The 16918-nt window shown below is 45.7% G+C and overlaps 1 pseudogene across 1 annotated transcript; it reads right to left on the bottom strand.

The window, feature by feature from the left end:
• Positions 1-1996: 1996 nt before the first annotated feature.
• On the bottom strand, positions 1997-10541 carry LOC147340794 (protein FAM209 pseudogene; annotated as a pseudogene). The gene has a single exon (XR_015159054.1). The product of XR_015159054.1 is annotated as a protein FAM209 pseudogene (transcript).
• Positions 10542-16918: the final 6377 nt, after the last annotated feature.

The raw sequence follows: 16918 nt of genomic DNA, 5'->3' as shown, positions 1-16918 counted from the left end.
ATATTAAAAACAGCAAGGGAAAAACAACAAATAACACACAAGGGGATTCCCATATGATAACAGCTGATCTTTCTTTAATAGAAACTCTTCAGGGTAGGAGGGAATGGCAGGACATAGTTAAAGTGATGAAAGAAAATAACCCGCAGCCCACATTACTGTTCCCAGCAAGGATCTCATTCAAATATGAAGGAGAAATCAAAATCTTTACAGACAAGAAAAAGCTGAGAGAATTCAGCACCACCAAACTAGCTCTCAAACAAATGCTAAAGGATCTTCTCTAGACAGGAAACACAACAAGGGTGTATAAACTCAAACCCAAAACAATAAAGTAAATGGCAACGGGATCATTAGTTCAGTTCAGTCACTTAGTCGTGTCCGACTCTTTGTGAGCCCATGAATCGCAGCACACCAGGCCTCTCTGTCCATCACCAACTCCCGGAGTTCACTGAGACTCACGTCCATTGAGTCAGTGATGCCATCCAGCCATCTCATAGGGACACAGTCCACCTCACCTCCGTAGGTTGCCCTTCAACACTGTGTTGATCTCTGGCCTGCTATGCGGGCAGCTTAGATTCTAATTTGGTCCTACTCCTGTGTCTGCTTGCTTCCAATGTCCACAGCTATCAGAACTAGCACATTTTCTTATGTAGGAGCTCTCAGGGTCCTTTTATATATTCCATAGACAGAGAATCTGCCTAGTTGATTGTGTGGATTTAATCTGCAGCTTGTACAGCTGGTGGGATGGTTTTGGGTCTTCCTTAGCCACACTGCCCCTGGGTTTCAATTGTGGTTTTATTTCCACCTCTGCAGGTGGGTCGTCCACTGCACTTTACTCCTGAGGCTGCACTGGAGGACTTGGGTCAGCCCCAGTGAGGGCCAGGTATGGAGGTGGTGCAGCTGCTTGGGTCACAGGGGTTCTGGTAGCACCAGATACTCAGGGGAGTTGGCAGCTAGGGCAGCAGGAGGTATAGTACTCTAGAAGACTATGGGGAACCAGTATTGGCCAATACACTCCAGTATTCTTGCCTGGAGAACCCCACTGACAGAGAAACCTGGCAGGCCACAGCCCACAGGGTCTCAAAGAGGTGGACACAACCAAAGTGACACTGTGTGCATAGATGCAGAGCCTGTGGAAGCTCTGCCCCAGTGAGGGTTGAACATGAAGGTGATGCAGCTGCTTGGGTCACGGGGACCCTGATGACACCAAATCTGCAGGGACACAGACTGCCTCAGCCACGGGAGTTATGGCCCTATCAGAGTTTGTTTTTGTTTGTTTGTTTGTTTGTTGAGCCTCTGGTAGCTAGCAATCAGAAGGCCTCTTTGGCTAGTCTTTCTCCATAGCTCTGCGGGTTCAGGCATTTAGACAGTTCCCTTGCCTGGGGTCGTTCTCTGTTGTTCCATGTCAGGCACATAGAGGACCCCCTCCTGCCCCCACTGGGGTCCTACTCTGTGGATCGGCGCGTCAGGCATTTAAAGGGGCATCCTGGGTGGGGTCCTACTTTGTAGATCTGAATGTCAGGCACATAGAGGGTCCCCGCCCCCCTGCTGGGGTCCTACTCTGTGGATCAGCGTGTCAGGCACTTAAAGGGGCACCCTGAGTGGGGTACTACTCTGTACTTCGGTGGGTGATAGGCCAGCCTTGCTATTGTTCAGCTGAACAAGAGGAACTCTCATTCATTGTTAATGGGGATGCAAAATGGTACAGTCATTTTGGAAGCAATGTCTTACTTAGCTAAACACTGTCATACCCTATGACCTAGCAATTTTGCTCCTAGATAGTTCACCAAATGATTTGAAAGCTAATGCCCACACAAAAACATGCACATGAGTTCTCCAGGCCAGAATACTGGAGTGGGTAGCCTTTCCCTTCTCCAGGGGATCTTCCCAAGCCAGGGATCGAACGCAGGTCTCTCAGTCTGGAAAACACTGCATGATACCAATTATACCACATTCTGGAAAAGGTAAAACTGTAGCGCGAAGAAAAAATATCAGAGGCTTTTTTCCTTTTGCTGCAAAATACTTTTATTAGTTTGGATACAGTTTGTCAACACTCAACTATTCTTCTTCTTTGATGCGAAAATCCACTTCATCGGGGGCTCGGGTGTCCCATATCTCATATATCGTAATGTTATTCCATCCGTCAGCAAGAACCTGGATATTGGGACATTGTCGTTGATCACCGGTTGCAGCAGTGAGTTTCAGACTCCGGACCCTGGACACAAGGTTCACCAGTGTCGTCTCGACCTGGGTTAAGGCACCGCACATAGAGTCTTTGTAGGGGGAAGCCCTTATCTTCTTTCTTCCTGGAGAGCCAGATGAACAGCCCTGACAGCCAGGAGGAGTGCCCGCGATACTTTTGTCATCGCCTCCAGGAAACTTCAGGATCACCAAAAACATGAGGAAGATTAACAGCCAGTGCGACTTGCTCCCAAACCAGCCTGGGACATGCTCTGGTTGATTCTGCCGAACGCGGAAGTGCTTTCCACTGGGCATCATCCACGGCAGTTCTTCGGCTTCATCTCTCAGAACATAAAACACATAGGCAAAGACAAATGAGATAAACGTAGGCCAAAAAAATAACCATATTACAGAGCGCATCGTGAGCTGAGACCAAGTGGCTCCTGGTGCGCTGGTCTGCGCTGGCACCTGGAGACTGAGGACCAGGCAGGGCTGGGCCCTTGGTGACATCACAGAGGGCCCCACCCCCACCAGAACCCATGTGGCCAGGGTATGACTTCAGGGCAGAGGGTAAGGAGGCCTGCAGGGGTCAACCGGGAGTAGGGTTTAGAGGGACATGGGGACATTTCCAGTGGGCAATTGAAAACGAGGCGAGGAGTGACAGAGTGCCATCCCCATGCCAGTGTATTCTTTCTGAACCTGGTGTTCTACTGGGAGGGTGGGTCCATCTTCTATTTTTATTTTTCCATTTGTTGAATCCAGACACTGTGGTGAGCAGAGCAGAACCAGGGGCATGTGCCCCTGTGGAGCAGAAAGCCAAGTGGGAAAGAAAGATATTAAACCAGAGGCCACAAACTAGGAGCCACTGATGTTTTGTGCGGCCTACCACTGTCCTAAAAATGATTGTGCTCAGTGCTAAGTCCTGTCTGACTCTTTGCCACCCCATGGACTGTAGCCTGCCAGGTTCCTCTGGAGAAGGAAAGTCAGGGGCATCACCAGTGATGCAGTAGGGGTGGGCAATGAGGTAGGTACTCTCTAAGATCCCTCCCAGATCAGAGGTTCTATGATCCTGCATGGCAATTTCCCAGAGGGCAGGGATGCACCTCCCGGGCAACAAGCAGTGGAACTGGCACATCTCTGGGGAGTTGCTGAGTTGGCAAAACTACACTGTCTCTGATGCACCTGTGGATGAGCAAGTACTGGCTGCACTCCTCCTCCCCGTCTGTGCATGTCTAACTGCCACATGTGTTGGAAGGTGACCTTGCTCTGCAGGTGTGGCTTGAGAGCTGTGTTCCTTCCTTCTCTAGGAAGACGACCCTTCTTTGTGCTGTGCGAGTTGACAGTCCGAATGCATGTGTATGGCTGCAGCACTTGGCACTTTGCCTTTCTGTCTGGGCCGGTTGTTTTCAGACTTGAGTGTGTATCAGGGTCACCTAGAGGGCTTGCAAAGTCCCATTTTGCTGGATCTCAGTCCCCAGTCAGTCCTGGGTGGGACTTGAAGACTGCCACTTCTGCAGGTCTCTGGGCAACACTGAGAACCACCCTCCAGACAATGGCTTCACTCACAAAGACGTGGCTTCCCTCTGACTGCTGTGCACTGAACCTGAGGGGCCAGTGGGAGTGGAGTGGCAGCAAGAGCACCGAACTGGAGCCTGAAGACCAGGGTTCTACATTGCACCTGCCCTCTTGCGAGCTGTGTGACCTTAGGCAAGCCTCAGCACCTCTCTGTGCCTGTAGCTGCCTCACAGGCACAAGGATGCGATGAAGTTGGTGACTGCTACTCTGGATGTTTCTGCAATTCAGAGTTGGTCTGTGACTCTTGTCCTGAGCCTAGTCTTCCCAATTGGGAAGCCAGATACTCCCACAGCACCCCACCCCCAAGCATCCAAGTGCCCACTTCTGTCCACAATCACTCCCAGCTGGAGTGGTCCACTTGCTTGGGGGTCTCCTCCTACAGCCAGCCGTGTATGGAGCCCAAAGGGTGAAACTGGTGTCTCCCTCTTAGAGATCCACGTCTACCACTTGGGGGTATGTGTGTCTTGAGTGTGCTATTTCAAACGCCTTTTAGCACAGAGATAAGGATACAGAATCCTAGAGCTAGTCTCCTGCTGGTAAACTCTGATGCTAACGACTTACTGTGTTACCTTGGGCAAGTTAGTTAACATCTCTGAGCCTCACATACCCAACTTTAAAATGGAAAAACAGTACCTACTTCATGGGATTGCTGTGAGGACTAAATGAGATCATGTACGCCAGGCCTTTACTCCTGGAAGATAGTAAGTGCTTAACATGCTAGCTTTTGTTTCTCTAAATGAAGCTATTGGCCCTCTTTATAACACCAGACATTAAAACTACATTAAACAATGGAAACAATGACAGACTTTATTTTCTTGTGCTCCAAAATCACAGCAGAGGTGACTGCAGGTCAGCTCAGTCGCTCAGTGGTGTCCGACTCTTTGCTACCCCATGAATCGCAGCACGGCAGGCCTCCCTGTCCATCACCAACTCCCGGAGTTCACCCAGACTCACGTCCATTGAGTCAGTGATGCCATCCAGCCATCTCATCCTCTGTCATCCCCTTCTCCTCCTGCCCCCAATCTCTCCCAGCATCAGTCTTTTCCAATGAGTCAACTCTTCGCATGAGGTGGCCAAAGTACTGGAGTTTCAGCTTTAGCATCATTCCTTCCAAAGAAATCCCAGGGCTGATCTCCTTCAGAATGGACTGGTTGGATCTCCTTGCAGTCCAAGGGACTCTCAAGAGTCTTCTCCAACACCACAGTTCAAAAGCATCAATTCTTCGGTGCTCAGCCTTCTTCAAAGTCCAACTCTCACATCCATACATGACCACAGGAAAAACCATAGCCTTGACTAGACGAACCTTTGTTGGCAAAGTAATGTCTCTGTTTTTGAATATGCTATCTAGGTTGGACATAACTTTTCTTCCAAGGAGTTAGCGTCTTTTAAATTCACGGCTGCAGTCACCATCTGTAGTGATTTTGGAGCCCAGAAAAATAAAGTCTGACACTGTTTCCACTATTTCCCCATCTATTTCCCATGAATTGGTGGGACCGGATGCCAAGATCTTCATTTTCTGAATGTTGAGCTTTAAGCCAACTTTTTCACTCTCCACTTTCACCTTCATCAAGAGGCTTTTGAGTTCCTCTTCACTTTCTGCCATAAGGGTGGTGTCATCTGCATATCTGAGGTTATTTATATTTCTCCTGGAAATCTTGATTCCAGCTTGTGTTTCTTCCAGCCCAGCGTTTCTCCTGATGTACTCTGCATAGAAGTTAAATAAGCAGGGTGACAATATACAGCCTTGATGTACTCCTTTTCCTATTTGGAACCAGTCTGTTGTTCCATGTCCAGTTCTAACTGTTGCTTCCTGACCGGCATACAAATTTCGCAAGAGGCAGATCAGGTGGTGTGGTATTCCCATCTCTTTCAGAATTTTCCACAGTTTATTGTGATCCACACAGTTAAAGGCATTGGCAAAGTCAATAAAGCAGAAATAGATGTTTTTCTGGAACTCTCTTGCTTTTTCTATGATCCAGCGGATGTTGGCAATTTGATCTCTGGTTCCTCTGCCTTTTGTAAAACCTGCTTGAACATCAGGAAGTTCACGGTTCACATATTGCTGAAGCCTGGCTTGGAGAATTTTGAGCATTACTTTACTAGCGTGTGAGATGAGTGCAATTGTGCGGTAGTTTGAGCATTCTTTGGCCTTGCCTTTCTCTGGGATTGGAATGAAAACTGACCTTTTCCAGTCCTGTGGCCACTGCTGACTTTTCCAAATTTGCTGGCATATTGAGTGCAACACTTTCACAGCATCATCTTTCAGGATTTGGAATAGCTCAACTGGAATTCCAACACCTCCACTAGCTTTGTTTGTAGTGATGCTTTCTAAGGCCCACTTGACTTCACATTCCTGGATGTCTGGCTCTAGGTCAGTGATCACACCATCGTGATTATCTTGGTCGTGAAGATCTTTTTTGTACAGTTCTTCTGTGTATTGTTGCCATCTTTTCTTAATATCTTCTGCTCCTGTTAGGTCCATACCATTTCTGTCCTTTATCGAGCTCATCTTTGCATGAAATGTTCCTTTGGTATCTCTGATTTTCTTGAAGAGATCCCTAGTCTTTCCCATTCTGTTGTTTTCCTCTATTTCTTTGCATTGATCGCTGAAGAAGGCTTTCTTATCTCTTCTTGCTATTCTTTGGAACTCTGCATTCGGATGCTTATATCTTTCCTTTTCTCCTTTGCTTTTCGCTTCTCTTCTTTTCACAGCTATTTGTAATGGCTCTCTCTCCCCAGAGAGCCATTTTGCTTTTTTGCATTTCTTTTCTATGGGAATGGTCTTGATCCCTGTTTCCTGTACAATGTCATGAACCTCATTCCATAGTTCATCAGGCACTCTATCTATGAGAATTAGGCCCTTAAATCTATTTCTCTCTTGCACTGTATAATCATAAGGGATTTGATTTAGGTCATACCTGAATGGTCTAGTGGTTTTCCCTATTTTCTTCAATTTAAGTCTGAATTTGGCAATAAGGAGTTCATGGTCTGAGCCACAGTCAGTTCCTGGTCTTGTTTTTGCTGACTGTATAGAGCTTCTCCATCTTTGGCTGCAAAGAATATAATCAGTCTGATTTCGGTGTTGACCACCTGGTGATGTCCATGTATAGAGTCTTCTCTTGTGTTGTTGGAAGAGGGTGTTTGTTATGACCAGCACATTTTCTTGGCAAAACTCTATTAGCCTTTGCCCTGCTTCATTCCGTATTCCAAGGCCAAATTTGCCTGTTACTCCAGGTGTTTCTTAACTTCCTACTTTTGCATTCCAGTCCCCTATAATGAAAAGGACATCTTTTTTGGGTTTTATTCTAAAAGGTCTTGTAGGTCTTCATAGAACCGTTCAACTTCAGCTTCTTCAGCATTACTGGTTGGGGCATAGACTTGGATTACTGTAATATTGAATGATTTGCCTTGGAAACGAACAGAGATCATTCTGTTGTTTTTGAGATTGCATCCAAGTACTGCATTTTGGACTCTTTTGTTGACCATGATGGCCACTCCATTTCTTCTGAGGGATTCCTGCCCGCAGTAGTAGATATAATGGTCATCTGAGTTAAATTCACCCATTCCAGTCCATTTCAGTTCACTGATTCCTAGAATGTCGACATTCACTCTTGCCATCTCTTGTTTGACCACTTCCAATTTGCCCTGATTCATGGACCTGACATTCCAGGTTGCTATGCAATTTTGCTCTTTACAGCATCGGCCCTTGCTTCTATCACCAATCACATCCACAGCTGGTTATTGTTTTTGCTTTGGCTCCATCTCTTCATTCTTTCTGGAGTTATTTCTCCACTGATCTCCAGTAGCATATTGGGCACCTACTGACCTTGGGAGTTTCTCTTTCAGTATCCTATCATTTTGCCTTTTCATACTGTTCATGGGATTCTCAAGGCAAGAATACTGAAGTGGTTTGCCATTCCCTTCTCCAGTGGACCACATTCTGTCAAATCTCTCCACCATGACCCACCCATCTTGGGTTGCCCCACGGGCATGGCTTAGTTTCATTGAGTTAGACAAGGCTGTGGTCCTAGTGTGATTAGATTGACTAGTTTTCTGTGAGTATGGTTTCAGTGTGTTTGCCCTCTGATGCCCTCTTGCAACACCTACCGTCTTACTTGGGTTTCTCTTACCTTGGGCGTGGGGTATCTCTTCACGGCTGCTCCAGCAAAGCGCAGCCATTGCTGCTTACCTTGGACGAGGATGTGACTGCAGCCTTGAAATTAAAAGATGCTTGCTTCTTGGAAGAAAAGCTATGACCAACGTAGACAGCATATTAAAAAGCAGAGACATTAGTTTGCCAACAATGGTCCGTCTAGTCAAAGTTATGGTTTTTTCAGTAGTCATGTATGGATGTGAGAGTTGGACTATAAAGAAAGCTGAGCACCAAAGAATTGATGCTTTTGAACTATGATGTTGGAGAAGACTCTTGAGAGTCCCTTGGACTGAAAGGAGATCCAACCAGTCAATCCTAAAGGAAATCAGTCCTGAATATTCGTTGGAAGGACTGATGTTGAAGCTGAAACTCCAATACTTTGGCCACCTAATGCAAGGAACTGACTCATTAGAACAGACCCTGATGCTGGGAAAGATTGAAGGTGGGAGGAGAAGGGGACGACAGAGGATGAGATGGTTGCATGGCATCACCAACTCGATGGACATGAGTTTGAGCAGGCTCTGGGATTTGGTGATGGACAGGGAAGCCTGATGTGCTACAGTCCATGGGGTCGCAAAGAATCAGACATGACTGAGAGACTGAACTGAACTGATTGCATTAGACATGCAGGGAAGCTGAAAACACTATGGCTACAGGTATCCTACTTTCTTAATACCTCCTATGGTACATATTAAAAATGATAAAACACTATGGCTACAAGTGTCCAACTTTCTTAATACCTCCTATGGTACATAATAAAAATGATAATACCTATAGTAACACTAGGGCTTCCCAGGTGACCCTAGTGGTAAAGACACCTGCCAATGCAGGACACATAAGAGACTGGGATGTGACCCCTCAGGATTCGATCCCTGCATCAGGAAGATCTCCTGGAGACGGGAATGGCAACCTACTCCAGTATTCTTGCCTGAAGAATCCGTATGGACAGAGGATCCTGGCAGGCTACAGTCCATGCGGTCGCAAAGTGTCAGACACACATGAGGCGACTTATCCACTGCAAGACATGGATTCATGTACAAGTATTCTCAGTTCAGTTCAGTCACTGATAGTGGCTGGCATGGGGCAGAAGCTGCACTGGCTTGAAGGCTCCAGGTTGCAACAGACTAGATACCACTCCTGTCACCCTTCTGACTTCCAGCTCTCCTAAGGGCAGTCTTTTCCAGGTTCATGTGATAATAGGCCATGGTCCTCTCCAGGACACTCTTCATCCCAACTAAATTGCCTTCTGGTACTTGGTGGCAATAGGATAGTATGAGTAGAAAACTGAAATAGTACCCAGTGGCAGGCGGGAATTGCCATTTACCCTTAAGGGTTCAGGGGATCCCTTTCCAGATTAGTGGAATTCTTTCTTGCCAGACTCCACACAGATGCCCTAGACAGGCAGAAAGAGGCCAAGGAGTTCTCCATTTGTCAAACATTCATTTACCAGTGCGAGTGCTGCTGTGGCAGGTCCACAGCTGCCTGAGCCAAGGATTTGATGGTGTAGAGAAGCAGTAAAGATGAAGCCTGAATACAGGGGGTCTCATGAGATCTGGTTCATCAGCTGTTTGAAAAGCTGTTGTGCAAGCTGCAGGCTGTCATCAGATGCAGGAACTGTCTGAAATAGCGGAGGGTTTTGGTCACCCTCCGAGATTTGATCAGGGGTGTCAGTGACCTGGAAGTCTAACTCTGCATAGCCTTGGATCCCATGGGGCTTTGTCTGGGAAGTTGGGAATTAACAAAATTGAGAACGTTTCCATATGGTTACAGAACTGACACTGCAGACAGAGTTCTGGCAGAATTAGGTGCTTAGTGTTGCAGTTGTATCCGACTCTTTGCGACCCCATGGACGGGGGCCCACCAGTCTCCTCTGTCCATGGAGTTCTCCAGGCAGGAATACTGGAGTGAGTTGCCATTTCCTTCTCTAGGGGATCTTCCCAACCCAGGGATCGAACTTGAGTCTCCTGAATTGGCAGGCAGATTCTTTACCACTGAGCCACCAGAGTCAGAGTTGTTGATTTTTCTTTCTACAAAGACTATTCTTTGTATATATTCTTTGTATACCTTCTGGGGAGGTAGAGGATCTGGTGAAGCTTGGCAAAAACTCATGCTGGAATGTTTGTGGAGGCAAATGTGAGCAAAATCCTGAGATGTACAGGATGCAGTTGCCCTGAGGATGGTAGAAGTTTGGCTTTATAGTCAGAGGAAGTCAGGGATGAAGAAGCAGGGTGGAGCTGAGAGATAAAGTTTGCAAGTGACACGATATCTAGCCAGAACATTTGCATAATGCCACATGTGAACTTTTTCCTATACCTCATGGGAGAAATGATGCTTCAGTCCACCGGGTTCCTCTGTTCATGGGATTCTCCAGTCAAGAATACTGGAGTAGGTTGCCATTTCCTCCTACAGAGGATCTTCCTAACCCAGGCATTGAACCCGCATCTCCTGCTGCTCCTGCATTGCAAGCAGATTCTTTACCACTGAGCCACTGGGCAAGCCCCTTGCTATACCTCAGTGATCCTTATTTTTCTGAATCATAGAGTGGGGTTCACCCACACTGGGGCTGGTTTAAACCATGTGAATTGGCTGGGCAGGGTCCACAGAGTGTTCCAAAACCTTTTAGTCTATCAGAAATTTGGAAGTAGTTACCATATGTCCTGGGATGTGCCAGTGTCTGACACACTGTGACTGAGGGCATAGGGATGCTAGGTCTCTGTTGGCATCCAGAGCTGGATTCGGCTTGGTTAACCCTTTGCCAGCAGGACGGGCTGGTCTTCCTGATGGGCAGACTTGCTACATCTAGGGCACAAGAAAGTTCAACTTCAAAGACTGGAATTTCACATTCAGGAAATCTAGAAATGTCACTGGAAGTTCAGCAGAATCATTTACAGTTTAGTTTTGCTTTTGTTTTAAATTGCATATGAGGTAGACATCATAGTCTTTTGCATGCTTTCAGGTCTCTGAGGGTCCTAAGTGGGCCTGGACAACAAGCCCAACAGCTTGGGAACAGTGACTGTATTAGACTGGATTACAATTATGAAAGCCTTTGGCATGGCAGCCCCTCCTGGCCACCGGCACCTACAATGGTGCCATCTGGTGGCATATGCCGTGCCATGGGGAATGAGTTTGAACCTGCCACAGAGCTGTTCCAGCTTCCTGGAGGAGGGAAGATGGGCTCCTATGGCAACGGTGAGGAGGTGAGGCCTGGCCTTGTGGTGTGGTGGTCAGCTCCACACCTGAGTTTCTATTCTGTTCTGCCTGCAGACTTGTTCCTTTCACAGCATCCCAGCACCCAGCATGAGCCCTAAGCACAGATACATCCATCTAGTTCCTGGGCCAGAGTCACACAGAATTCCTAAGAGCTGGGAGTTTGACTTTGGGGTGCCATGGAAACCTTTAGTAGACCTATGAACCTGACAGAACCTCTGTTTAGAACCATTTTTTAAAGTTTAATTTTATGGAAGTATAGTTGATTTACAATGTTGCATTAGTTTCTACTTTACAGCAGTGATTCAGTTACACACATATTTATGTATGTATATACATTTTTAATATTCTTTTCCACTATGGTTTATTACAAGATATTGAGTATAGTTCCCTGTGCTATATAATAGGACCTGTTGTTTATACATTCTGTGTATAATATTTTTCATCTGCTAATCCCAAACTCCCAGTCCATCCCTTCCCCTACCACCCCCGCCCCCAGCAATCACGAGTCTGTGTCTGTTTCTGTTTCGTAGGTAGGTTCATTTGTGTCATATTTTAGATTCCAAATATAAGTGATATATGATACTTGTCTTTGTCTGACTTACTTCACTTAGTGTGATAATCTCTAGGTCCATGTCGCTGCAGATGGCATTATTTCATTCTTTTTTATGGATGAGTAGTATTTCATTGTATATTTGTACATCTTCTTTATCCATTCATCTGTCAATGGACATTTAGGTTGCTTCCATGTCTTAGCTATTGTGAATAGTGCTGCTATGAACATAGGGGTGCCTATATCTTTTAGAATTAAAGTTTTGTCAGGATATATGCCCAGGAATGGGATGGCAGGATCATATGGCAACTCTATTTTTAGCTTTGTAAGGAAACTCCATACTGTTTTCCATAATGTCTGCACCAATTTACATTCCCACCAACAATGTAGAAAGATAGAACCATGTTTTTAAATGCATAAGACAAACTATATAGAAATAAAAAGAAAACCTATTATACTGAAATACAGTTATAAACTATTGAAAATGAATTTGTGATATACCAATATCTGTGCTTCTTTATGACACATTAAGCAACAAGATCTAGTGGAAGGTCTCGTTACTACCATGTTTTCAAAGCAGTGATGAGCACAAACATTACTTGAAGAGATCTGCAGCTGTTGTAATGCAATATGCAACCATCTGTGACTTCCACTGATGACAAAGTCCCAGGTACTGCTAATACCACTGTGGGTTGTTGCTTATGTTTATAACCGAAGGAAATGCTACGTTGAATTAAAGGAAATTGAAGTTAGAGATTAGTGATGACAAGGATGCATTTTCTGCACCCAAATTATCATATCCTCTCTGTGGATGAATCCCGTGTCTGGAGGCCAGGTTAAGAAGTCATGCACTGGGCTTCCCTGGTGGCTCAGTGGTAAAAAAAAAATCCGTCTGCCAATGCAGGAGATACAGGTTCGATCCCTGATCCGGGAAGATCCCAAGTGCCATGAAGCAACTAAGCCCATGTGCCACACTATTGAGCCTGTGCTCTAGAGCCAGGGAGCTGGTTCTGAGCCCAGGTGCCACAACTACTGAAGCCCATGCATCCTAGAGCAGGTGCTCTGCAACAAGAGAAGCCATCGTGATGAGAAATCTACACACAGCAACTAGAGTGTAGCCCTTGCACACCACAACTAGAGAAAAAGCCTGCACAGCAATGAAGACCCAGAACAGCCCAAAATAAATAAATAAAATAAAATGATAAAAAAAGAAGCCCTGTATTAGAACATCCTGGAGCCAGGAATTGCAGATTGCAGCTCTGGCTAACCCCTCTCAGGCAAGCTCCTAGAAGAGGAGGATCTAGAAATCCACAGAATGCCCTGAAAGGGAGCCGACTGGTTACTAGAACAACACCCACCCTCTGCTTCTTATTCCCCTGTATTCCAGGCTCCTGCACAAAGTGGGAAAGCTGGGGCAGGGGGCCCGATGTTGCTCCAGCTTTAGATTCTCTTTACTTTTTTTTTTCCCCCCTGAGATCACTTCCTCTTTTCTCCAGAGGGTGGCGTGAGGGTGGAGTAAGGGCAAGGTTGAGGTCCCTTGGCGGCTGCACTCTGAGGCGTCACCACCCACAGAGGAGCAGCTCTGGCCAATCTGTGGCCAGCTGAGCTGTTAGGAGGAAGCACCATCAAGAGAAATCGGACTTTTTTTTTTTCTCCCCAGACGGCAGGTGAAAGCTCTGCAAAGCAGCCCAGAGTTGGAGGCAACTTATTCAAGTCCCCATTCTATGGGACTTAGAGGTGGAGACCAGCCCACCCAGGAAGAGGGGAAAGCAGCCCAGGTTTGGTCCTGCAGCCCTGGACGGAGAGTGGCCATTCCTGCTAATACAAGCTGGACCACAAAACTTGGAGAACCACCTGGGAGGGGTTCCTTCGGAGAACAATAAAGGTGGGATACTAGAAAGACTCAGTACCAAACCCAAGTTTAAGGTCCAGAGGTTGCACAAGAAGCCAATCAAGGGATTGAAATGCCAGAAGGCTGTAGCCTGGCAGGGCTGGAGGAGAGCAGTCTGCAGAGCAATTCCCGTGATGCGATCTGGGTCATGCAGCTGGCCGCTGAGTATCAGCAGGCATGTCAGTTGGCCTCAGAGGTTTAGCATGAGGGATTTGTGGGACACAGGAAAGCATTTGGGGTTGACAAAGTTGCTCTGACAGAGGAGGTTCTAGCCAGGACACACCAGCAGTGGTTCTGTGTGAATTCAGCATTTGTGAGGCTCAAAGCTTTAAGACTCTTATTTATGTGCTTCATTGGTGCTAGTGGTAAAGAGCTCACCTGCAATGCAGGAGATGTAAGAGATGTAGGTTCAGTGCCTGGGCTGGGAAAATCCCTTGGAGGAGTGTATGGCAACTCACTCCGGTATTCTTGCCTGGAGAATCTTGTAGACAGAGGAGCCTGGTGGCTATGGTCCATAGGGTTGCAAACAGTCATACGTGGCTGAAGTGATTTAACATGACAGCATATCTTCTTAAGGAGGCCACATGCACTGTGTGTAAGCATGCCAACCCTGAAGCCACTGTGCCCAGCTTTCAATCCTGGCTTTGCTTGTTACCAGCTGTGTGATCTTGGGCAAGTTGCTTAACCTCTCTGTGCCTCTGCTTCTTCATCTACAAATGGAGATTAAAATAATAATACCCATCTCCACAGGTTACGGGCTTCCCTGGTGGCTCAGACAGTAAAAGAATCCACCTGCAATGTGGGAGACCTGGGTTCAATCCCTGGGTTGGGAAGATCCCCTGGAAGAGGACATGGCAACCCACTCCAGTATTCTTGCCTGGAGAATCCCCATGGACAGAGGAGCCTGGTGGGCTACAGTCCATGGGGAAGCAAAGAGTCAAACACAACTGAGCAACTAAGCACAGCTCACCACAGGTTACAGTCAGTTAAAATCAGGCAAAGCACGTAACATGATTATGATAGTGCCTGGCACATAGTGTAAGGGCTCCCCTGGTGGCTCAGTCAGTAAAGAGTTTTCCTGCAATACAGGAGAGCCGTGTTCAATCCCTTAGTTGGGAAAATCCCCTGGAGAAGAAAATGGCAACCCACTACAGTAGTCTTGCCTGGAGAATTCCATGAACAGAGGAGCCCAGTGGGCTACAGACCATGGGGTCACAAAGAGTCAGACATGATTGAGTGACTAACACTGGCACATAGTGTAAATCTGATACATAGTAGCTGTCATGATTTCAGCAAATCAAATTATTTATTCTCTCTTACCCTCTGTTTCCTTATCTGTAACATGGGAATAATAGTATTACCTAACCTCACAGAAAAAGATCTTCACAATCCAGATAATCATGATGGTGTGATCACTCACCTAGAGCCAGATCCTGGAATGTGAAGTCAAGTGGGCCGTAGAAAGCATCACTACAAGCAAAGCTACTGTAGGTGATGGAATTCCAGTTGAGCTATTTCAAATCCCGAAAGATGAGGCTGTGAAAGTGGTGCATCAATATGCCAGCAAATTTGGAAAACTCAGCAGTGGCCACAGGACTGGAAAAGGTCAGTTTTCATTCCAATCCCAAAGAAAGGCAACACCAAAGAATGCTGAAACTACCGCACAATTGCACTCATCTCACACGCTAGTAAAGTAATGCTCAAAATTCTCCAAGCCAGGCTTCAGCAATACATGAACCGTGAACTTCCAGATGTTCAAGCTGGTTTTAGAAAAAGTAAAGGAACCAGAGATCAAATTACCAACATCCACTGGATCATCAAAAAAGCAAGAGAGTTCCAGAAAAACATCTATTTCTGCTTTATTGACTATGCCAAAGCCTTTGACTGTGTGGATCACAATAAACTGTGGAAAATTCTTCAAGAGATGGGAATACCAGACCACCTGACCTGCCTCTTGAACAACCTATATGCAGGTCAGGAAGCAACAGTTAGAACTGGATATGGAACAACAGACTGGTTCCAAATAGGAAAAGGAGTATGTCAAGGCTGTATATTGTCACCCTGCTTATTTAACTTATATGCAGAGTTCATCATGAGAAACGCTGGGGTGGATGAAGCACAAGCTGGAATCAAGATTGCTGGGAGAAATATCAATAACCTCAGATATGCAGATGACACCACCCTTATGGCAGAAATTGAAGAAGAACTAAAGAGCCTCTTGATGAAAGTGAAAGAGGAGAGTGAAAAAGTTGGCTTAAAACTCAACATTCAGAAAACTGAGATCATGGCATCCAGTCCCATCACTTCATGGCAAATAGATGGGGAAATAGTGGAAACAGTGTCAGACTTTATTTTTCTGGGCTCTAGAATCACTGCAGATGGTGATTGCAACCATGAAATTAAATGACACTTGCTCCTTGGAAGGAAAGTTATGACCAACCTAGACAGCATACTAAAAAGCAGAGACATTACCTTGTCAACAAAAGTCCATCTAGTCAAGGCTACGGTTTTTCCAATGGCCGGGTATGGATGTGAGGGTTGGACTATAAAGAAAGCTGAGCACCAAAGAATTGATGCTTTTGAACTGTGGTGTTGGAGAAGACTCTTGAGAGTCCTTGGACTGCAAGGTGATCCAACCTAGTCCATCCTAAAGGAGATCAGTCCTGGGTATTCGTTGGAAGGACTGATGTTGAAGCTGAAACTTCAATCCTTTGCCCACCTGATGGGAAGAGCTAACTCATTTGAAAAGACCCTGATGCTGGGAAAGATTGAAGGCGGGAGGAGAAGGGGATGACAGAGGATGAGATGGCTGGATGGCATCACCGACTCAATGGACATGGTTTTGTGTGGACTCTGGGAGTTGGTGATGGACAGGGAGGCCTGGCATGCTGCGGTTCATTTGGTCACAAAGAGTCGGACACAACTGAGCAACTGAACTGAACTGATCTGATGTATAAATTTATATTATAAATTGAGTCCTATAGCAGAAAAATTTTGGTTTTATTTTTTTTGTTTGTTTTAAAGGATGATATTGGCATAATTGATGAAATTTGAAAGAAGGTTTTTGATTACATGATAATGTTATATCAATATTAATTTCCTGATTTTAATAATTTTACAGTGGCTACATAAGAGAATTACCCTTCTTTTGTTTAGAAAATAAACACTGAATTACTTAAGGATAAAGGGGCATGATGCCTGCAACTTACTCTCAAATGGTTCGGAAAAAAATAATTGTGTATGTGAGCATAAATATTCATTAAAAGAGAAAAGGATGAAGCAAATGTTAGAAAATGTTAACATTTGAGGAATCTGAGTGAAAAGTATATGAAAATTCTTTATACTACGCTTCTACACTTTG

Source organism: Bos grunniens, chromosome X (genome assembly GCF_055505025.1).
Source record: "Bos grunniens cultivar Pamir isolate PY7600 chromosome X, Bosgru_T2T1.0, whole genome shotgun sequence".
Taxonomy (NCBI): domain Eukaryota; kingdom Metazoa; phylum Chordata; class Mammalia; order Artiodactyla; family Bovidae; genus Bos; species Bos grunniens.
This window is presented reverse-complemented; position numbering and strand designations above follow the sequence as displayed.